Source organism: Neoarius graeffei, chromosome 12, assembly GCF_027579695.1.
Source record: "Neoarius graeffei isolate fNeoGra1 chromosome 12, fNeoGra1.pri, whole genome shotgun sequence".
In the NCBI taxonomy this organism is placed as follows: Eukaryota; Metazoa; Chordata; class Actinopteri; order Siluriformes; family Ariidae; genus Neoarius; species Neoarius graeffei.
In genome coordinates, this window is record NC_083580.1 from 71,719,583 (window position 1) to 71,744,527 (window position 24,945).

Genomic DNA, 24,945 nt, shown 5'->3' on the forward strand with positions numbered 1-24,945 from the left:
CTGGTGAGGGACTTTGCTGTGTGGTGCAACAGGAACCATCTGCAGCTCAACACCTCAAAGACCAAGGAGCTGGTCATTGACTTTGGGAGGTCCAGACCAAGGTCACAACCAGTTCTGATTGAGGGAGTCGAGGTGGAGGCTGTGGATTCCTACAAGTACCTCGGGCTGTGGCTGGACAGCAAGCTGGACTGGACTTGTAACACCAATCACTTATACAGGAAGGGACAGAGCAGGCTGTACTTCCTTAGGAGGCTGTGGTCTTTTAACATCTGCAGGAAACTCCTGTGGATGTTCTATCAGTCTGTGGTCGCCAGTGTCCTGTTTTACACCGTGGTGTGCTGGGGGGGCAGCACATCCAAGAAGGACACATCCAGGCTGGACAAACTGATCAGGCGGGCCAGCTCTGTGGTCGGCATGAAGCTGGACTCTCTGGTGACGGTGGCGGAGAAGAGGTCTATGGGACAAACTATTGAACATCATGGACGATGCCAGTCACCCTCTGCACACCATTATCAGCAACCAGAGGCGCCTGTTCAGTGACAGAATGCTCCTTCCCTAGTGCAGGACGAACAGACTTAAAAACTCCTTTGTCCCTCATGCCATCAGACTGTACAACTCCTCTCTGGGGGTGGAGGAGGGGTAACAGGAGGACAGAGGACGGGAAGGAGCAGTAGCCTAGCCTAGCCTAGCCTAACAATAAGCAATACCGGACAATGTGCAATATAATGTGCAATATCTTTTCTGCTTCCCCCCCCCCACACACACACACTCTCCCCCCTTCCCCATATATTGTTCTTTTATATTTGTATAAGTAAATATTTCATTTATTTTAATTTATCTAGAAGTTTTTCTCTATTGCTTTTCTCTGTTTATCTGTAATGATGCTGCTGGAATCTTAATTTCCCTCGGGGAACCCTCCCAAAGGGATCAATAAAGTTTTATCTAATCTAATTTAAATAAAAAGACTTCAGCTACACTGGCAGCTTGACCATGCTTTCTAGTGCCATCGTGTTGCGCTTGCGCAGAACTGTTTCAGTCCTGCGCACCTTAGCTTGTGCACCTGAAGGCGCGCCTCGGGCTGCGTGTGCGCCTAAGGAGCTCTGGCACGCACACCGTTAACAAAGAACACCTGTCTTTAATCAATGAACTATGTTTGGGCTATTTAAGGACTGCGCCCATGCAAGGACGATGTGAAGTATTACGTCACGTCTAGTGTGCCTTACTGAGCCTTGCTTCCTGTCCTGGTTTTTCAACTCCTGTTTCTCGTCCTTTGATCTTGTATAGTTTTGCCTCTGATATTCTGTCCGCGCCTCGATCGACCTCCTGCCTGTTTCCTCGATTATGACTTTGCCTGCTGTTTCAGACTGTTTGCCTGTTGCGTGCGTTTCATGCACTTTATGCTCATATCGCACTGTGTATTATTTAACATCTCTCATCTCATCTCATTATCTCTAGCTGCTTTATCCTGTCCTACAGGGTCGCAGGCAAGCTGGAGCCTATCCCAGCTGACTACGGGCGAAAGGCGGGGTACACCCTAGACAAGTCGCCAGGTCATCACAGGGCTGACACATAGACACAGACAACCATTCACACTCACATTCACACCTACGGTCAATTTAGAGTCACCAGTTAACCTAACCTGCATGTCTTTGGACTGTGGGGGAAACCGGAGCACCCGGAGGAAACCCACACGGACACGGGGAGAACATGCAAACTCCACACAGAAAGGCCCTCGTCGGCCACGGGGCTCGAACCCGGACCTTCTCGCTGTAAGGCGACAGTGCTAACCACTACACCACCGTGCTGCCCTAGTTTAAATAAATAAATAAATAAAATTTAGAAAAATTACAGTGGGCGCTTTTCTAATATTCTTATGTGGCTATTGAAAAAAATGTGTGGTCCGACAAGGGGGGGGGGGTCACGGGCACCCCAGGACCCCCCCCCCCCCCCCCCCCCAGCTACGTCCCTGGTTGTGTATAATCTAGTTAGCCATTTATACTGAAGTGGTTTTGAGTTTGTATTGATGGATTGAGTCTGAGCAAGGAGACATGCATCTGACCATTCCTCTTCTGTTAAATTCTCCTGCAAGTCCGTTCTCCATGTTTGTAGTAAGTGTTGTGATGACTCTTTAGACTTACTTACAAACAGCTTATACAACAATGAAATCTGGCCCCTAGAGTGTAAAAAAGTCAAAGTGTAGTCTTCCAGAGAGGATCGGGGAGGAGGTCTCATACTATTGTTCTGTTTGGAGAAGATGAAGCTCCTTAGTTGCAAATATAAAAAAAAAAAAAAAAAGTGTTTTGCAGGAATCCCATATTTTGATTTAAGCTCCTCAAATGACATGAGAACCAAGTTATCATTGTAGAGGTCAGCTATATTGGTTATACCCTTAGAAAGTGGCTTGGTGTTTGATTCAGTGAATCGTTTGGTCAAGATGCAGATTCAGTGAGTTCAATGAATTCAGGCTTATTTTTTCTGAGTCAGAGATTTCCAGTTTGCTACGTGTGTGTGAAAAATAATTAGTTTAAACATGTACATTAAAAAAAAAAAACTCCAAATAGCATTTGATCATTTGCAATTCAGCATGAGCTTTTTGTTGTCTGCCTTAGCCGGTGACATGATTAGTCTTCAAACTTGAGAAATGTGTGTGTGACTGTAACACGATCACTGAAGTGCTGGTCCAATCTAATGATGACCTACATGTACAATGTGTTTTTATGATGTTGCATCAGTCTGAAGAAAGAGAAATGGGTCAGAAAGGAGACTAAAGGGAAGCACTGGTGGACTGGGCTCTCATTTGGGGTGCGTTTTTGTGATCTTCGTCTCATCTTTTACAAGACATTTTGGGTTTCATGATAGATTCCTTCGATGACACTGTAAAACTGCAAACCGCCTTTACACATGTAATATTGAATTGTTTCAAAATGGTGCGACTGTATTAAAATGCACGGATATGCAGTAAAGCTTATCTGTGCTAAGCTGTAGAGGTGTCTAATTTGAACATTTATCCCATTTGTAATCTCATTTATCAAAGGTTGTATTTTCTTTGAGCAGCTCAGCTCAAGGCTCTTGAAGATGTTCGATGCATTGGCTCGGAATTTTGTCTTATTGTCATTATGAAGCCTTTCACTGACATGCTTACTGTATTAATGTAGCTAAGTAATGCTAAGCCACAACGAAAATTTAACCATACATCTATCCTCAGTAACGAAAAGCAGACCATTTGGCTGCTTTAGCTTTATATATGTATTTTAAAAAAATAAATCAGTGTCTCTGAAACAAAAACAAATGAGGATGGGTTCCCTTGAGTCTGGTTCCTCTCGAGGTTTCTTCCTCATGTCGTCTGAGGGAGTTTTTCCTTGCCACCATCGCCACAGACTTGATTATTGGGGATAGATTAGGGATAAAATTAGCTCATGTTTTAATTCATTCAAATTCTGTAAAGCTGCTTTGCGACAATGTTTATTGTTAAAAGCGCTATACAAATAGACTTGACTATTTTCTTGCTGCAAGATAGCAAGTTTAGTTAGCATTGGTTTGGAGAACGAAAGGAAATATCATCTGTTTCATCGAGTAAGCCAGTTATAATCTAGTTCACTAGCTAAACAAACTACAGCTGCATGGACATGAAAGGTAGCAGAGGTGAACCATCAGGGTTTTCTAGGCCTTCAGAGAAGACCCAAACATCTCATCTCATTATCTCTAGCCGCTTTATCCTGTTCTACAGGATCGCAGGTAAGCTGGAGCCTATCTCAGCTGACTACGGGCAAAAGGCGGGGTACACCCTGGACAAGTCGCCAGGTCATCACAGGGCTGACACATAGACACACAACCATTCACACTCACACCTACAGTCAATTTAGAGTCACCAGTTAACCTAACCTGCATGTCTTTGGACTGTGGGGGAAACCGGAGCACCCGGAGGAAACCCACGCGGACACGGGGAGAACATGCAAACTCCGCACAGAAAGGCCCTCGCTGGCCACGGGGCTCGAACCCGGACCTTCTTGCTGTGAGGCGACAGCGCTAACCACTACGCCACCGTGCCGCCAGACCCAAACATCAGTATTTCAAATATTATATTTAATTTCTTTCATAATTTCATTATAATTATTCTCTTATAATTCGGCCTCATTTTATATCAAATTTGCTTCAGAAATGAAAGGGTTACTGGGGTGGCACGGTGGTGTAGTGGTTAGCGCTGTCGCCTCACAGCAAGAAGGTCCAGGTTCGAGCCCCGTGGCCGGCAAGGGCCCTTCTGTGCGGAGTTTGCATGTTCTCCCCGTGTCTGCGTGGGTTTCCTCCGGGTGCTCCGGTTTCCCCCACAGTCCAAAGACATGCAGGTTAGGTTAACTGGTGACTCTAAATTGACCGTAGGTGTGAATGTGAGTGTGAATGGTTTTCTGTGTCTATGTGTCAGCCCTGTGATGACCTGGCGACTTGTCCAGGGTGTACCCCGCCTTTCACCCATAGTCAGCTGGGATAGGCTCCAGCTTGCCTACAACCCTGTAGGGACAGAAGGCTATGGCAGTGTGTGTTTATGTAGGAAGTGACAGATAAATTAACCAATCAGATTTTGATTTATCATGGGAGGAACCAAAAATGTATCACCCTCGGCCTTCTCGAAGGCCAACATGAGCTTTAAGCATGAGTCGGCTCCGTCAGCGCGGCAGTGAAGTCACCTTCCAGCTGGTGTAGTGCTCATCAGTAGTGTTAGCGAATGCTAATAAAGCAGTCAAGCCAGTGCTATCTATCGAGAGCAAGTAGCACAGGCTAAAGACCGAGAAACTACGATTTCTGTCTCCAGATTCTTCTTCCACGCTGCACACTCACTACAGTATTTTTCACTCAGACTTAAATATTCATTTCCATCTGTAATTTACTTAGAGTGTTGTCTTTTTTTGTTCGTTTTTTACAGCAGAAAGTCACTGAAAACTTTGTAGAAGTCGAAAAGTGACACCATAGATTTATTTGCATATTCATTGAATAGTTTAGATATCAAAACGTCTTCCATGAAGAGAGATTTTCTGAAGACACTCGGAATTCAATATTTATCTCGTGTTTTCATCATAACTGATAACAGTTCTTAGAGAAAGAAAAGAAAATCATGTGGAGAAAAATCATGACTCCACAAATTTACTTTTTATATACACTGCAGCTCCACGATAAACTCCTTGGAGGACGTCCAAATAGTTCGTTATACAGAAAAGTGCAAAATACTGAAATGGACCGACTTGACACACCAAATACTCATGTTATATCCAAAATATAAGGCACATTCTCCTGATCATGAACTTCTTCTGAATCACTATCGCAGTTCACTGACTGAGTTAAAGGATCACAAATGAAGATTTCTTCGTCTGTTATGGAAATGACAGAGGCAGTGTTGTAGTCGAGTCACTAAACCTCGAGTCAGAGTCCAGTCTCAAGCCCCCAGTGTTCAAGTCCAAGTCATTAAAGAAAATTTTGAGTTGAGTCCACTACTGATCCGAGTTAAGTCCAAGAACAAGACTCCAACAGCACCATTTGACAATGGCTGTTTTAGCACCATTAAAAACTTAGTTTGTTCCTGAACATGGCGTATGAACAGGTGAATGTGCTTCTCTTTGTCAGGGAGTGTGAAGTATTCTGTCAGAGATGGTTGGGAGACAGATGTAAGTGCAGAAGGTGTGTTTATTAATACAAGTGAAGACGGTAAACAATCCAGAACGGCAGGCAAAATTGTAAAACGTTGAAACAGGCAATAGGTCGAGCGAGGCACATACAGGCTATCGTAGACTCGGCAGAATCAAAGACGAGAAACAGGAAATCAGGGATCAGGAAACCAAACAAGGAAATAAGACTCGGTAACATGTCAGCAATGCTACTCAATACTTCGCAAAGTAAGTGTGTTTCACAGTTTATATCGGTGAGCTGATTGTGCCTTAATCCTGTGCAGGTGCAAGTTGTTTATGGTGCACTTGAGAGTCTGCTTGTAAAGAAAAAATCCAAGTCCTCATCTCCAATTTACGAGTCTGAATGCAGTTAATGCACGAGTCCGAGTCATCAGCGCTCAAGTCAAGTTATGAGTCCTTAAAATTAGGGCACGAGTCGGACTCAAGTACTACAAACCTGGACGGAGGTGACCAGTGTCTCTTCATCCACGTCCACCCACTGACTTGCAACATTTTCTAAATCGTCACCATTCAGTTCATTCATGTGTTGCAAATCACCGATGATGTCATTTATGTCAACCTGTGCAGGGGGTATAAAAACGCCACTGGTGCATTTTAACAAGGTATTAAGTTTGGCAGTATCAGCAGTCATTTCATCCTTTTATCGATCATTTGATCACCGTTCTCAATTATTAGTGATCGACACCTAAGCGAGGCTCGTTAAGACTGTTTTCTGGCATTAAGAGGTATTGTTAACTTGACTGCGGACTTGATTACTTATTTTTTGTTTCTGGTGGGAAGAGGAGCACATGGTTCAGTGATTTAAAAAAAAAAATTAAGACTCCGAAGATTTCATTGTCACTAAAGGCGGTGGACATGAACTTAATTCATTATATGTGAAAGTTCATAGTAAAAAAGTGTTTGTTATAGCGAGGTAGCAGTGTATTTACAACAGTCTGGTTGTTCAAGAGTGGACAAAATGAAGCAGTGATAGTCATTTCATTTCTGACATCAGGCGAGAGGCGGGGTCCACCCTGGATGGGCTGCCAATCCATCGCAGGGCCAACATAGAGAGACAGATAGCCATTCACACTCATACACACCTATTCTTGGGTTTCGGTTACATGACTTTTCTTATGGCCCTTTTCCACTACCCTTTTTCAGCTCGCTTCAGCTCACTTCAGCCCGACACGGCTCGCGTTTCGACTACCTCAAAACAGCACGACTCAGCTCGCTTCAGCCCTGCTTAGCACCCAAAACTCGCACGGTTTTAGAGTAGGGCTGAAGCGAGCCAAACCGAGCTGAGTGAGGCTGGGGGCGTGAGCAGACACTCCCCTGTGCACTGATTGGTGAGGAGGAGTGTCCTCACATGCCCACACACGCCCCGCGAGCACGCTGGGATCTGTAAACACCGTAAACCCGGAAGAAGAATAATTACGAGAATTTCTGAAGCCTTATGTGCCTCACCTCATCTATACGCTCTTGCCAGTATCTGTTGGCGTTGTCGGTGACAACAAGCCACAGCACCAAGACCAGCAACACTAACGACTCCATGTCCTCCATGTTTATTGTTTACTATCCGGGTCGTGAGACTAACGCTTAAAAGATCACTGATGTCACTGTTTGCGCCGCTTAACGACATCACGTGACGTCCACCCACTTTCGCTAACTCCACCCAATGTGTCCACCCACTTCCAGCCAGCACGGTTCAGCGCGGTTGTAGTCGAAATGCAACTCCAACAGCCCCACTCAGCTCGACTCAGCACGGCACGGCTCAGCCCAACTCAGCCGCGTTTGTAGTGGAAAAGCGGCATTAGTGATTTCACTTCCGGTAAAACTGCTGGTGGTCTAGCAAACCAAAACGGCTGCTGTAGTGCAAACAACTAGCGATAACTGAAGGCCTCTGCATGCTCTTGCGTCAAGGCTTTCGCAGACAGCTTTTTGCAAACAGTTGTAATTTATCGTTGAGCGGGGAGTAATAGGCATGCGCGATGTTATTCACCGCTACAACGTAAGGGGGCATGAAGTCGCGAAATCTCTAGGAGTAGTTGGTGGGTGTGGTTAGTGGAGTGTTTATTCTCCGGTTATTTATAATGACTAGAACTGGAGTCGTATAGATGTACATACTTCCTCACTTCCTCGATCAACCGCTCTTCGTGCCGCTCCATCTTCGCTCATGTTTTTAAAAATGGCGGTCGTGAAAACAAACCAAACCGGGAAAGTAGGGAAGCGGAAGTGCGTGTACAGCGGATGTAGAGTGGACCAATCAGAGCCCTCTTGTCTGCGACGCTGTCTGCGAGGCTTCTGCAGTGGTCACAATTTTTGGGAGGTGCGCACAGAGCGTCTGCGAAGGTGGGGGGGCTACGCAGACGCTATCTGCGACACCGTCTGCGAGGACTGCGTTGTCAGCATAAATTGGCCTTTAGAGTATTCCCATAATCTAGAAGACACTGCTTGCTTGAGATATATTCAGATGATTGCTATGTGCAATGGAATCGACCCCTACAGTCTGGGAAAGAAGGATTTGTCATACAATCTCGAAAACTACCTTTCAGTCGAGTTCCCCGACATCTCAAACTATCTGGTGTTGCAGACGTCCTTCTACACCGCAAAACAGATGAAAGCGTGGAAGAGTATGGAGGCTTACAACTTTTTTGTAAGTGGCTGGGTAAAGGACCTCGCTATCAAGTCGCTACCGAATGAATCCTGGATTGTTTTTGCCCATGTAGGTATGTTTTTTTTTTTAAAAAGCTTTTCATTCACGTCTTTACAACGAAGTGCTGCAAGTTGAAGTGTAAACAAACAGTTGGCTTGATTCTCACTTGTGTTGGCTCTTATCTCTGAGGTAAATCATTCACAAAGATCATCAGAAACCCCTTTAAAGACCTGGATCTTAGTTAAACAAGACAGAGAAGTGATTACGGTGCATTGTAACTGTATGGCTGGGTAAGAATTTTGTCGTGACCTTCATGCATATGGACTTTGTGAGGAGTAAACAAAGAAACAGCTGGGGACTTCGTAACTAAAAAAAAAAAAAAAAAAGTACCGTAAAATAACGACACATAGCAAGAAAAGTACTTGGGAAACACTAATAACATAGCTGAGAGGGAAATACAAACCTTTCACCAAGTGATCAATCCTGAGATCGAGATGCTGGCTTCTTCTGCTCCTCGGACCTGCCTGATCCATCCTGATGCCCTACGTCTGGCTGGAGTCTCATCACATCGCTCCTGTGGAGGACGGCCCCATATGGACAGTTGAAAGTCACACTTGGAGGATGTTCTGGACACTTATAGTCATGCTTTTATGGCTGAGGACTACAGTTGACATGCTAACTTTAGGACTGCAGTTGTCACGAACAGTTTTGCACTCAAGTTTCCATCAATGAAGAGTTTATAACATCAACGAAACTGACTTCATGTTAAAACTGTTAAAAATGTTATCACCCAAATGAGGATGGGTTCCCTTTTGAGTCTGGTTCCTCTTGAGGTTTCTTCCTCATGTTGTCGGAGGGAGTTTTGCCTTGCCACTGTCGCCACAGGCTTGCTCATTGGGGATAGATTAGGGATAAAATTAGCTCATGTTTCAAGTCATTAAAATTCCGTAAAGCTGCTTTGCGACAATGTCTATTGTTAAAAGTGTGATAAAAATAAACTTGACTTGATCACTGCAAACTCGAGCATGCTTTGACTCGACTCCCTTCGATTTCAACAGCCACCTTTCTTGACGTCTTTTTGTGAAATTCTGTGTACGTTCATCCTTTTTTTTTCTTTTTTTATTAGTTCACAGGGAACCCTAAAGAAACTTTTATCAGTTTCATGGTTTGATCGATTCTAACAACCTAAAACAATGCAAGCGTCAGACATTTTTCATGCAAGCAATGCACCTTCTCCATACAAATGCTTTGTCAACTGAGCTTTGGTAGACCACCAGCTAAAGTTTTGAATAACTAATGAGGCGGATGTGACGTCACGTGAAACCCAGCAATGGGCAATTTCGAGCAGCCATTTGGGCCAAGTTTACATTAGACCGTATCTGTCTCGTTTTCTTCGCGGATGCACTGTCCGTTTACATTAAAACGCCTGGAAACGCCGGGAAACGGGAATCCACCAGGGTCCACGTATTCAATCCAGATCGTGTCTGGTCCGGTGCTGTGTAAACATTGAGAATACGCGGATACGCGGATACGCTGTGCTGAGCTCTAGCTGGCGTCGTCATTGGACAACGTCACTGTGACATCCACCTTCCTGATTCGCTGGCGTTGGTCATGTGACGCGACTGCTGAAAAACGGCACGGACTTCCGCCTTGTATCACCTTTCATTAAAGAGTATAAAAGTATGAAAATACTGCAAATACTGATGCAAATACTGCCCATTGTGTAGTTATGATTGTCTTTAGGCTTGCCATCCTTCCACTTGCAAGTGGTAAGTGACGCGCATGCCCGACATGCACTGAGATCACACACACAGCGGCTCAGTCCCGAATCACTGCTCGTGCGCTTCACTCGCGCGCTCTGTGAGCTGCGCAGGGCCGGAGTGCGCACCCTCCAGAGGGCACTCGCTGTTCAGGGCGGAGTGATTTGGAGCGCAGGATGCCTGCGGAGCCGAGCGTATCCGTGTATTGGCGTTGCTATGTGCACCCGAATCGTGTATTGGCGTTGCTGTGTCCACACTAATCGTTTTAAAACCGTTAATCTGATGATCCGCTGATACGGTCTAATGTAAACCCCACCTTGAACTAATCTGCAGGTCTTTGGACTGTAGGAGGAAACCAGAGCACCCGGAGGAAACCGCGGTGTTTGGATAATAGTCACAAAGGAAACAGTTATGGATGGAATACTTCACTTATTTACAATTAGTTGTAAATATAGCCAAATAAAGAGTTTAAAATGAAAGGAAACAAAGGAGTTTAAAACTAAGAGAACATTTTCTTTCATGGAGACCAGCCAAATGTCCCTACAAAGTCAAAATGGTGATGCTCTGATCTTTGATGCCCACCAAAATATAAAAGTATGACCACACACACCACAAACACTGACCGAATATAGGCCAGCCATTTCCATGTCTGCTATGGAAAGGATTAAATCTGGAGCTCGACTCTTAATATTTCTCCTCTTTCCTGAGGGCAGTCAGACCTGCGTTCATATGCAGCATGAGCAGGCTGTCGAGTGAGGAATCCAGCTCGTACTGCCGCATCAATTACCTCCATTTGACATACGCCTGGATGACACTTATCAGCTCACCAACCAATTCGATGCTTACTTACTTGTCTGGCACGATTACCTAACATTCCCCCTGACACATGAGTTATTTATGGTAAAGCTGACTGTTTGGCTGAGCCTATTGTTAATGACACATTTTGTTGTGCTGCTTTTTTTTTTTTTCCCTCAATTCTCCGTAATGCCATATTGTGTCATTGAGACAGGCCGAAAGTGCTGATTTTACAGTCACTCATCCTAGCAGTTTTTCCTGAGTGGAGCACTAGGATGTTCTTGCCCTCTTAATCAGCTTTTGTAGCTAACGGCCTGTGAAGCATAATGTAGAAAATTTTCGGCGTGAAAGCTGCCGTCAGCGATATATCGAGAAGCTCAGCACGTTATAAATAGGGAACCTCGATGGCTGAACTCACGAGAGGACTCTATACGCCACGTGCTTCCATGGAGCAGGTTTATAAGAATGTTAGCCAAAACAAAATCAATAGCATCGAGTCAGCATTCACGGCATCGATTATTTAACAATAGCTCTGAGCTGATTACTCACAGGACCTGCAAGTGTATCGCTTTCTAAACGGATTTAGCAGCGTGTAAAATTAATGAGCTTCTCGTCTTTCTCCAGTCTCCAGGCAAACAGATTGATGCAACACTTGAAATGTCATAAGCTGCATCTTTGCATGAAGCTCGCAATAAACAAGAAAACGGCACAAAGTGTTGCAACCTGTTTGGGAGTTTACAAAGTGTTTTTCCTAACCATGGGGTAAACAGAGATATCATCTGGCCTTTTGCAGAAACACACCAGGCTGTTGTAATAAACTGAGAACTCACTGTTGTCTGCTTTGGGCTCGGCGGGTTTTCCGACAAACAGAGCATGAGACGAGCAAACGTCTGAGTCAGACCAACAGAGCAGCCCGTGTTTACCAGCTCGAGCTCTCTAACTTACAGCACTGCAGCACACGGAGTCTTAACCGCTCGGAATGTATTTAATTTTGTAGATAAACGTTTCTGTGGAATCCAGAAATCCGACTTTAATATCATTAGACGCAAGGCATTTGTCCGTTCGATATGGCGTTATAATGTAATGTTTAACAAAGCAAATGATAATGGAACATAAAGTGTCCCAAACTGCAATGAGATTTAATTAAATTTACTGAAGAGAACTGTGAGTTCGGCCTCACTGATTTTCTCCCATAATAAACCTCCCAGTGTGTAATTTATAACTGTGGTTCTTAAGTACATTTTTTTCCCCCACATATTTCTTCTCGGTTTGTGGCTTATAAGAACCGAACACATTCACTGATGTACAGACACTTCAACTCCATCCATCCATCCATTATCTCTAGCCGCTTATCCTGTCCTACAGGGTCGCAGGCAAGCTGGAGCCTATCCCAGCTGACTACGGGCGAAAGGCGGGGTACACCCTGGACAAGTTGCCAGGCCATCGCAGGGCTGACACATAGGCTAAGTTTACATTAGACCGTATCTGTCTCGTTTTCTTCGCGGATGCACTGTCCGTTTACATTAAACCGCCTGGAAACGCCGGGAAACGGGAATCCGCCAGGGTCCACGTATTCAATCCAGATCGTGTGTCGTCCGGTGCTGTGTAAACATTGAGAATACGCGGATACGCAGATACGCTGTGCTGAGCTCTAGCTGGCGTCATCATTGGACAACGTCACTGTGACATCCACCTTCCTGATTCGCCGGCGTTGGTCACATGACGCGACTGCTGAAAAACGGCGCGGACTTCCGCCTTGTATCACCTTTCATTAAAGAGTATAAAAGTATGAAAATACTGCAAATACTGATGCAAATACTGCCCATTGTGTAGTTATGATTGTCTTTAGGCTTGCCATCCTTCCACCTGCAAGTGGTAAGTGATATGCACTGAGATCACACACACAGTGGCTCAGTCCCGAATCACTGCTCGTGCACTATACTCGCGCGCTCTGTGAGCTGCGCAGGGCCGGAGTGCGCACCCTCCAGAGGGCACTCGCTGTTCAGGGCGGAGTGATTTGGAGCGCAGGATGCCTGCGGAGCCGAGCGTATCCGTGTTGCTGTGTGCACGCGAATCGTGTATTGGTGTTGCTGTGTGCACGCTAATCGTTTTAAAAACGTTAATCTGATGATCCGCTGATACGGTCTAATGTAAACCCCACCATAGACACAGACAACCATTCACACTCACATTCACACCTACGGTCAATTTAGAGCCACCAGTTAACCTAACCTGCATGTCTTTGGACTGTGGGGGAAACCGGAGCACCTGGAGGAATCCCACATGGACAGAGCATGCAAACTCCACACAGAAAGGCCCTCGTCAGCCTCTGGGCTCGAACCCAGGGCCTTCTTGTTGTGAGGCGACAGTGCTAACCACTACACCACCGTGCCACCCACAATTCAACTCATTCTACTCATATAGATAAATGTTAGGCATGTAACGATTCATTACATGGCATTTTACAGACGCTCTTATCCAGCACAACGTACAACGAGTGCAAAAGTCAAGTATATAAAGTGCTGAATTTCTAGATGAGAAAGTTCTAGTGCCATCTGAACAAGTGACAGTGTAATATTCTGTTGAAGTACCAATACTCAAACAGTCAAGGAAACAAACCAACCATATAAAGTATAGCTAAACGGAGAACTCAAATGGCGAACCCCAGGTTAGACGGTACACAGCCTGGGTTGGTTTAGACCGAAGCGCAGTTATACAGCAGGGAGAGAAGAAGGGGAAAGGTGCAGCCTGAAGAGGTGAGTCTTCAGTCTGCGTTTGAAGGTGGTCAGGGAATCTGCAGTTCTGACCTCAACGGGAAGGTCATTCCACCAACCGGGAACCAGGACAGACAGTAGTCTTGAGCAGGCTGGGCAGGAGTGGAGAAGAGGAGGGCCTGGGAGACCCAATTCACTGTCGAGTCACGATTCCATTCCATTCCATTCCATTCATGGTGTTGGGTTCATGACTTGATTTTCCCACGATATTATTGAAAAAGATATTAAATGAAGAAAGTTTTGTTGCCAAAACAATGCAGAATGTATTTTCCTATTCTTTATCAACTTAAATATTCCTTTTGTTAAATTAAAAAAAAGTTCATTTTCTTAATGTCAGGTTGCAGGCACTTATGTACAGATGTATGTGCAGAGGAGAGCGAGGTGCAAACTGTAGATAAAGCCAAGACGAGAGACAGGAAGCAAAGTCAGGAAACTAGTGAGGGTCGGGCGATTGGCAAAGAGCGTAAATGAAAGAGTGAGCAGAGGTCAGAAATTCAAGAGGCAGATGGAAAGTACAAGGCTTGGTATGAACTGGATATGGCAGAACAATAGTTTGTATTAGAGTTGGTTGAGTGAATGGCTTAAGTAGGGAGAAAGGTAATTAGGAAGATGAGTGGCAGCTGTAATCAATATTCTGGTGACAGAGGGCGCTGTGGTTCTTGGGGAATGTAGTTCGAAGTGTCCATGTTTGTAGTTTGATCGTTCTCAGCAGGTTTACTCACATTTGTAACGGTTGGAGTAAAATGTAATCACCTTTTAACTATTAAAAATGAAAAGTTAATAACAAATAGGGCTTTTCTTAATATTTACAAACATTTGTACTTCCTCCATTTGCTTCTCTTTTCTGTATCTCTCAGCAGTCTGTCAAAAGAGAGCTCTGAAAAATCTTTCTTGTTCAATCTATTAGTACACTCAATCACACAACAACTTTTTCAAATTGTAGATCTGTGTGTGTGTGTGTTTTCGCCACATTACAGCTGTGTTACTTCCACCTACAGTAAAGTCACATACAACCCCGATTCCAAAAAAGTTGGGACAAAGTACAAATTGTAAATAAAAACGGAATGCAATGATGTAGAAGTTTCAAAATTCCATATTTTATTCAGAATAGAACATAGATGACATATCAAATGTTTAAACTGAGAAAATGTATCATTTAAAGAGAAAAATTAGGTGATTTTAAATTTCATGACAACAACACATCTCAAAAAAGTTGGGACAAGGCCATGTTTACCACTGTGAGACATCCCCTTTTCTCTTTACAACAGTCTGTAAACGTCTGGGGACTGAGGAGACAAGTTGCTCAAGTTTAGGGATAGGAATGTTAACCCATTCTTGTCTAATGTAGGATTCTAGTTGTTCAACTGTCTTAGGTCTTTTTTGTCGTATCTTCCGTTTTATGATGCGCCAAATGTTTTCTATGGGTGAAAGATCTGGACTGCAGGCTGGCCAGTTCAGTACCCGGACCCTTCTTCTACGCAGCCATGATGCTGTAATTGATGCAGTATGTGGTTTGGCATTGTCATGTTGGAAAATGCAAGGTCTTCCCTGAAAGAGACGTCATCTGGATGGGAGCATATGTTGCTCTAGAACCTGGATATACCTTTCAGCATTGATGGTGTCTTTCCAGATGTGTAAGCTGCCCATGCCACACGCACTAATGCAACCCCATACCATCAGAGATGCAGGCTTCTGAACTGAGCGCTGATAACAACTTGGGTCGTCCTTCTCCTCTTTAGTCCGAATGACACGGCGTCCCTGATTTCCAGAAAGAACTTCAAATTTTGATTCGTCTGACCACAGAACAGTTTTCCACTTTGCCACAGTCCATTTTAAATGAGCCTTGGCCCAGAGAAGACATCTGCGCTTCTGGATCATGTTTAGATACGGCTTCTTCTTTGAACTATAGAGTTTTAGCTGGCAACGGCGGATGGCACGGTGAATTGTGTTCACAGATAATGTTCTTTGGAAATATTCCTGAGCCCATTTTGTGATTTCCAATACAGAAGCATGCCTGTATGTGATGCAGTGCCATCTAAGGGCCCGAAGATCACGGGCACCCAGGATGGTTTTCCGGCCTTGACCCTTACGCACAGAGATTCTTCCAGATTCTCTGAATCTTTTGATGATATTATGCACTGTAGATGATGATATGTTCAAACTCTTTGCAATTTTACACTGTCGAACTCCTTTCTGATATTGCTCCACTATTTGTCGGCGCAGAATTAGGGGGATTGGTGATCCTCTTCCCATCTTTACTTCTGAGAGCCGCTGCCACTCCAAGATGCTCTTTTTATACCCAGTCATGTTAATGACCTATTGCCAATTGACCTAATGAGTTGCAATTTGGTCCTCCAGCTGTTCCTTTTTTGTACCTTTAACTTTTCCAGCCTCTTATTGCCCCTGTCCCAACTTTTTTGAGATGTGTTGCTGTCATGAAATTTCAAATGAGCCAAAATTTGGCATGAAATTTCAAAATGTCTCACTTTCGACATTTGATATGTTGTCTCTGTTCTATTGTGAATACAATATCAGTTTTTGAGATTTGTAAATTATTGCATTCCGTTTTTATTTACAATTTGTACTTTGTCCCAACTTTTTTGGAATCGGGGTTATACATTCCTGCTCTTGTACACCATTACTTCTCTGCTGTCTAAACATTGCCTCCTCTGCATTTAACCCATCTGAAGCAGTGAACACGTGCATGCACACACAAGTGAGCAATGAGCACATGACACACATATACCCAGAGCAGTGAGCAGCTATGATACAGCACCCAGGGAGCAGTTGGGGATTAGGTGCCTTGCTCAAGGGCACTTCAGCCATGATACAGACGGGAAAAGTGCTGTTCATTCACCAAACACTGCTGTTCCTCACATTTTTCCTGCCGGTCCAGGGAATCGAACCAGTGACCTTTTGGACCCAAGGCTGCTTCTCGAACCCTCAGACCATGGCTTAGCTTATCAGTAGTGCATTTCGTGTTTTATATTCCTTCCTGATGTTGTACTGTGTTACCTAATCTCCTTTACTGTTTTTGGAAATGTTCAGCTTAATTAATGACTAGAAAAATGATCACAGCACTAATTCTGCTGTCAATCCAAAAGCCCGACACAGGAAGTGATAATATCTCATAAATGACTGTTCTTAATTACATGCACTTCAAACAGAGCTCCAGGTAAAAACAAGCTAAGTATCAAAAGACGCTCAAACTCACTTCGGCTAAAATTGGATGAGAGTTTTGGGTATTGGGAAAAAATTACCTCCCAAAAACAAAAATTCAGTCTAAACCAGACAATCCTAGACTTCTGATTTTTGTAACTATTTTTGAAGAAATTAAAAATACTAGGACTATTTTCTTTATGGGCGGCACGGTGGTGTAGTGGTTAGCGCTGTCGCCTCACAGCAAGAAGGTCCGGGTTCGAGCCCCGTGGCCGGCGAGGGCCTTTCTGTGTGGAGTTTGCATGTTCTCCCCGTGTCCGCGTGGGTTTCCTCCGGGTGCTCCGGTTTCCCCCACAGTCCAAAGACATGCAGGTTAGGTTAACTGGTGACTCTAAATTGACCGTAGGTGTGAATGTGAGTGTGAATGGTTGTCTGTGTCTATGTGTCAGCCCTGTGATGACCTTGCGACTTGTCCAGGGTGTACCCCGCCTTTCGCCCGTAGTCAGCTGGGATAGGCTCCAGCTTGCCTGCGACCCTGTAGAACAGGATAAAGCGGCTAGAGATAATGAGATGAGATTTTCTTTATTAATTTAAAGGAGTGTGTTAAGATGATTACTGAGCTTTGAAAAATGTTCCTGTTATGACCTGTGTTGTAGTCGAGTCACTAAACCTTGACTCCAAGTCCAGTCTCGAGTCCCCAGTGTTCATGTCCAAGTCATTAAAGAAAGTTTCGAGTCGAGTCTGAGTCGAGTCCACTATTGAGCCGAGTCGAGTCCGAGAATCAGACTCCAACCGCATCATTTGACGGTGGCTATGGCTGCCTTTATGTGAAACTGCTCCATGACCAGTCTACCAGCCTTATTTTGATCATGAATCAATGAAGATTACTCGCCCCAACATGTTATTCAATTCAAGTCGATAATATTGATCCAAACGGTCGAATTTTTTTTTCAACTAAGAGCAAAACTTCCCATTTCATGGAAGTCACATGATGCATTCCTGCATGCTGATTGGTTGAGTGACGTTGAATTCGTCTGCAAGAAACCATGCACCAATGTTTTGAATGTGAACTGTCAAAATGAGTAACAAAAACAGGACTAAAGGCTCACAACACGCCGTGTCATGGTATGGAAGGATTGGAAATCAAACAAGTAGTACACAAAGTCTATAGGTAAAACAACACGGCATGTAAGTTTCACAAACACCTTTTTGAGCTTTGGTCAATCAGCACGCAGGAATACAATCACATGATTTTCAATCATGGCGGCGCTGGCGGAGAAGACGAACTTTTCGGCTCGATTCAGTAAATCGGCAGCAAGGGGCACTAATGTTGATTTGAAGTTGCTGGCATGTTGATTCAGGAAACCTTTACTGTCTTGTGATCAAATTGAGACTGACAGATTGTATGTGGTGTGGACCGTTCATGAATTACAGCTTTGGGGATTTTTCCATGTCAGAACTTGTAGGAAAAGAAGACCAAGGAGGATCGTGTATTGTGACTGTATTGCTGCGTTCATGTGCTATGGGAAGATGATATTTTCCAGTTGGGAAGTGGTATTTACCAGTGTGTTGTGTTCACATGCTTTTGTTGTTGTTGACAAATTAAAGATGGTGGATCAGAATCAGGCCTGTTATTTGGCTAAAACAATTATAGATTGCCTTGTTCATCAGCTGCAGCAGGAATGAGTTATCAAAAGTCAAAAAATGCTGAATATTTCCTGATCATGACAAGTAGAGATTTTCTTAACACATTGAATGCCACGCAGTTTTTGGAAATTTGGCTGTAGCCACAATGAGAGTAGCCAGTATCTAGATCATTGTTGGCGTTCTTTGGACAGCCACAGAATATTTTGTATTAGGCTATAATATACATATTATAATAATATAATCTACATAACATGACTCGTTTAAAAGGTGAGAGTCAGCTTTCCGTAGGTGAAAACCACTTCTTTCTTGGTTCATAAGCTAGTCTTGTACCGCTCGCCGCCATGTTGAAAAGGTTAAAGTTCATCTCATCTCGGCAACTCTCATCTCATCTCATTATCTCTAGCCGCTTTATCCTTCTACAGGGTCGCAGGCAAGCTGGAGCCTATCCCAGCTGACTATGGGCGAAAGGCGGGGTACACCCTGGACAAGTCGCCAGGTCATCACAGGGCTGACACATAGACACAGACAACCATTCACACTCACACCTACAGTCAATTTAGAGTCACCAGTTAACCTAACCTGCATGTCTTTGGACTGTGGGGGAAACCGGAGCACCCGGAGGAAACCCACGCGGACACGGGGAGAACATGCAAACTCCACACAGAAAGGCCCTCGCCGGCCCCGGGGCTCGAACCCAGGACCTTCTTGCTGTGAGGCGACAGCGCTAACCACTACACCACCGTGCCGCCCCTCTCGGCAACTCGTGTATCAAAATTTTCTACGCGTTGCCCAGTGGAAAATACCACAAGAGGGGGCGTTCATGTGTGCTTTCCATGTCGGCGTTTGGTATTTACCATAATTCCCATAGCACATGAACGCACCATATGTTTGGAGGCTGCTGCGAACTCTGGGAAGTGGAGTCTTAAGTGCAAGCAGGTGCTAACGTGAAAAAGGGATGGATATGAAAAGCTGTTAAACACAAATTTTGATGTCAGATGCACCGTAAGGATTACCTCAATGTCTATAAATGGTGGTTATTTATCAGAAAGTACAATAAAATCTAATAATATTAGAACACCATACAGCTGATAATGTTTCCAAATAACCGCTATATTGCATTATTTACATGGCAACATAAATAATAATTAAATAATATTGGCTGGTGTTGAGTTGTATATCAGATATATTCCATTCAGCTATCATGATATTGAATGAACAAGTCAAAGCCGAGTAGCTGAATGGAATATATCTGAAATACCATGAAAAAGCCAGCCAATATTATTATTATTATTATTATACATACACGCTCTCTTCATATCAACATTCTCGAAGGCCAACGGGAGCTTACCTGCGACTCGGTGCTGTTAGTGCGGCAGTCCAGTTACCTTCCAGCTGGTGTAGTGTTAGCAAGACCAATGCTAGTACAGTCAAGCCAAATATTATAATTTTTTTTTTCCCTGTGTAATTTACTTGGTTAATTTTAAAATCAACATCAACAACGACACACAACGGAGCGACCTGGCAGCCAAAATTCTCACAAAATCTTCCGCTTTTAACAAAGCAAACCTGGCGGCCATATTTGTTTACAAATTGTCGCAATCACTCGTTAGTGCAGAAGTTTTTCATCTCTGATGTGTCTCTTTTCCAGCTTTTCGATGTCTGTTGGTATGTTTTTCTCTTGTAAATATGCGTGAGGAATATCGAATGAAGTTTTGGTAGCCTTTTGTTCAGCGTGTCTTTGGTTTCAGTTTTCAGTATTTCGTGCTTAATCCTAGGAGTAACACTGGATTAGCCTCATCTTCTCTCTTTCCCGGTGGACAAAGATTCTGAACATGCGCAGCAGAAAAGTTTTGTCATTGGATATTCGCATGAGCTCTGACGTGTGCCGTTGTGTTGTCTTGACAACGTGCAAAATTGTAACAATATTGCATGCTCATTCTCCATTGGCGTAATGCATGTAGGATAAGTGACATGCTAACAATATTGCATGCTATCAATAAACCCACTAGAAGGGAATAGGATACTTGTTTTTATTCCATTGAAAAAGTGCCCTGTATATGTATATAATATTTTAAATAATATTGGCTGGCATTGAGTGGTATACCAGATATATTCCATTCAGCTAGCATGATACTGAATGAGTCGAAGACGAGTAGCTGAATGGAATATATCTGATATACTATGAAAAAAAGCCATTATTATTATTATTATTATTATTATTATACATGGGCGGCACGGTGGTGTAGTGGTTAGCGCTGTCGCCTCACAGCAAGAAGGTCCGGGTTCGAGCCCCGTGGCCGGCGAGGGCCTTTCTGTGCGGAGTTTGCATGTTCTCCCCGTGTCCGCGTGGGTTTCCTCCGGGTGCTCCGGTTTCCCCCACAGTCCAAAGACATGCAGGTTAGGTTAACTGGTAACTCTAAATTGACTGTAGGTGTGAATGTGAGTGTGAATGGTTGGTCTGTGTCTATGGTGGGGTTTACATTAGACCGTATCAGCGGATGATCAGATTAACGTTTTTAAAACGATTAGTGTGCACACAGCAACACCAATACACGGATACGCTCGGCTCCGCAGGCATCCTGCGCTCCAAATCACTCTGCCCTGAACAGCGAGTGCCCTCTGGAGTAGACCCCGAAGCCGCCGCCAGGCGCCGCTAAAACTGCCATTTAGAATTTGAGCCGCCGCCAGCCAATAATTTTGTAAGCCAATTTGAGCCGCTATCTAATAAAATTTGGCTGAGCCACTAAGAATTGTGTACATCAAATCATGGGTTTATCCACATCATGAGCTACAAGAAAAGTGACACAAACATGATCAACTGTACACACTAGTAGTAACACAATAGAGACGTATAGGCATACACTGTAGAGATTTAGAACTGATATCACAGCACAGAGAGCCACCACAAGCTTGCCGTTGTGACTACCTGTCTGGCTTCCCGCCCCTCACACCGTTACCACGATACACTGGGGAACCCGGGAACCCACCCAGAGCATCAATCGACTCCGATATCGACGAGATGGCTGCATTCTTTGCCGCTGCTGAGGGAAAGTGTAAAGGTTTTTTTTTTTGTTTGTTTGTTTGTTTCACATACTTCGAGATTGATAAAAAAAAAAGTACTCCACCACTCTACTTTCATCATAGTAAGATAGCTGCCAGTCCTTCACTGGTCATTGCTAGTGAGAGTAGATAGCTAGATGCCTTCCTCGAACAATCCAGATTAGCTTATTATTAGCATTGAACTACAATCTTGCTAGATTTATATTTACAATGAAGTAAGAGACCAGGGGACCTGTGGTAATTTGCTATTTATTCCCCCCATTTGTTTGATCCGTTCGCCCGGATATATGCCACACAGTGACGTCCAGTATCAGCCATTTGTAGCCATAAACATTTTGGTGGCTGCAGCAGCCATTAAGGTTTTGGCTGAGTCAGCTAGCCAGCCAATAATTTCATCAGCCAGCCATTATCCTGAAAACAAATGGCTTCGGGGTCTACTCTGGAGGGTGCGCACTCCGGCCCTGCGCAGCTCACAGAGCGCGCGAGTGAAGTGCACGAGCAGTGATTTGGGACTGAGCCGCTGTGTGTGTGATCTCAGTGCATGTCGGGCATGCGCGTCACTTACCACTTGCAAGTGGAAGGATGGCAAGCCTAAAGACAATCATAACTACACAATGGGCAGTATTTGCATCAGTATTTGCAGTATTTTCATACTTTTATACTCTTTAATGAAAGGTGATACAAGGCGGAAGTCCGCTCCGTTTTTCAGCAGTTGTGTCACATGACCAACGCCAGCGAATCAGGAAGGTGGATGTCACAGTGACGTTGTCCAATGACGACGCCAGCTAGAGCTCAGCACAGCGTATCCGCGTATTCTCAATGTTTACACAGCACTGGACCAGACACGATCTAGATTGAATACGTGGACCCTGGCGGATTCCCGTTTCCCGGCGTTTCCAGGCGTTTTAATGTAAACGGACAGTGCATCCGCGAAGAAAACGAGACAGATACGGTCTAATGTAAACTTGGCCTATGTGTCAGCCCTGTCATGACCTGGCGACTTGTCCAGGGTGTACCCCGCCTTTCGCCCGTAGTCGGCTGGGATAGGCTCCAGCTTGCCTGCGACCCTGTAGGACAGGATAAAGCAGCTAGAGATAATGAGATGAGATTATTATACATACACATTCCTTTTGGGTGTTCAACGGGTCTTTCTCTTTCAAAATTCTCTCAAAATCTTCCATATTTAACAAAGCAAATCTGGCGGCCATGTTTCTTTACAGATTGTCACAGTCGCTAGCGCAGAAGTTTTACATGTCCAACATGTGATGTCATGTTGTCTTGATAACCGTGCCATATCATAAACCATATTCAACGCTGGCGGCATGGTGGTGTAGTGGTTAGCGCTGTCGCCTCACAGCAAGAAGGTCCGGGTTCGAGCCCTGTGGCTGGCGAGGGCCTTTCTGTGCGGAGTTTGCATGTTCTCCCCGTGGGTTTCCTCCGGGTGCTCCGGTTTCCCCCACAGTCCAAAGACATGCAGGTTAGGTTAACTGGTGGCTCTAAATTGACCGTAGGTGTGAATGTGAGTGTGAATGGTTGTCTGCGTCTATGTGTCAGCCCTGTGATGACCTGGCGACTTGTCCAGGGTGTACCCCGCCTTTCGCCCGTAGTCAGCTGGGATAGGCTCCAGCTTGCCTGTGACCCTGTAGAACAGGATAAAGCGGCTAGAGATGATGAGATGAGATGAGATTCAACGCTCATTCTCCATTGGGTAGAATGATGTAATACACGTAGGATGAGCGCTGTGCTAACAATATTGCATGCTATCAAACCAAATGAATGGAACCCACAAGAAGGGAACAGAACACGTTTTTATTCCATTGAAAAAGTGTCCTGTATGTATAATACTAATGAATTAAATTTTACCAAATTATTTCAAGTGTTTTTTCTTTCAGCACAGAAGAAAAAAGTAATAAAAATTCCCCCCAATTTGAGTTTGTCTTATCATAAAGATGGCTGACGGAGGTTAATAAATCAAAAAGGAAATGCAGTTTTCTTCCTTGAAAAAAAAAGCATCATTTCAAGCTGAGTATTATTTTTCATATGTGTTAGGCAGAGTTCAAATTGATTCTGAGCCAGCATTCGAGCTGAATATCATTTAATTACATGTCAAGGTCATGGCATCATGACAGTTGGTGTTGAATATTAAATCTCATATGCCAAAACGCTAATTCAATATTCTTCGAGGTGCCAATAGCTACAGTTTGACCTTCCATACTGCTGACAATCTTTGCCCTGTGAACTGAGTCGGTTGCTCAGCACTTGTATAATTTCAGTTTCATAGCTGAAAGTAGTGCTCTGGAACTCTGGGGCTGACATTAATGAAGAGGAGATAACCCAATGTCACAAACCCGGTGGCACAGAATTAATGCTTTCAGTGTTGCTGTTATCTAGCACACTCACAGACAGGAGGAGACATTTTTAATAAGCACTTTTCGCTTTTGTCCAAGGAACCTGTCCGATCGACCAGTTTACTCTCGGGTGCGCCACAAAAGCCAGTGATGGAGCAGTGTGATGGAGATAAAGGTGAAAATATCATCAAAAACAACTCTTTGAAGGGTGTTACACCTCCGGCTGAGGGAAAATATCAATTTGACGCGTATAATTGTCGTCCTCGGCCCTACGCTGCGCCACTGCTTCTGTGCCATGTTCTCTTATCTGCATTGCACTGCTTATGGGTCACCGGGCATCAAAGGATAATGTGTTCTCCTGAGAATCAGTCATGGAGGCATCTTACTGCTCTGATGTGCTTATAGACAAGACAGGAGTTGCTGGAGTGAAAGAAAAAGAGGCTATTTTCTCACAGGCTAAAGACTTCATACCCACAGGTTCTGTTCTCTTGGAGACAAAAATGCATTGTTTGTTAATAAAGGTTGGCATTTCCTGATCTTTTCCATTCAATTAAACTCGCATTCAATATCCAGCTTTTCCAATGTTTGATTATAATGGGAAGTCAATACCAGTGTTTCATGTTCCACAAATCTACGGAGGAAGAAAGGAAAACAGATTTGTTCCGTATCCACGCAGTTTTAATTGGCAGGTGGGATTCGTGTATACTGTTGAGAATGAACATGATGAAACTTGTTCATGGAATGGGAGTGTTTTGTTGTCAGCAGCAGCAGTGTGAAATGTGGTTAAAGGTAGACTGCCTTTCAGATTTTTCAAGTTCAGGTCATAAAAAGAATTTTCCCCGACACCCAATTATTTTTGTTTAGTGGACCGAAAGCTACTGAATTTGAATCACAGACTTCCAATTTTATTCATTTTTTTTTAATAGAACAATTAATGAATTTAAGGCCATGTGGCCCTAAATTCTCCGCTATTTTTTCCTGCTTCACCATGACCCAATTCAAGATACTACATCATGCACCATGACGTGGTGGACTTTCCCCATCTGCACAAGGCATTCGCTGTGCATCACACGATTGGTGATGATGCGACCA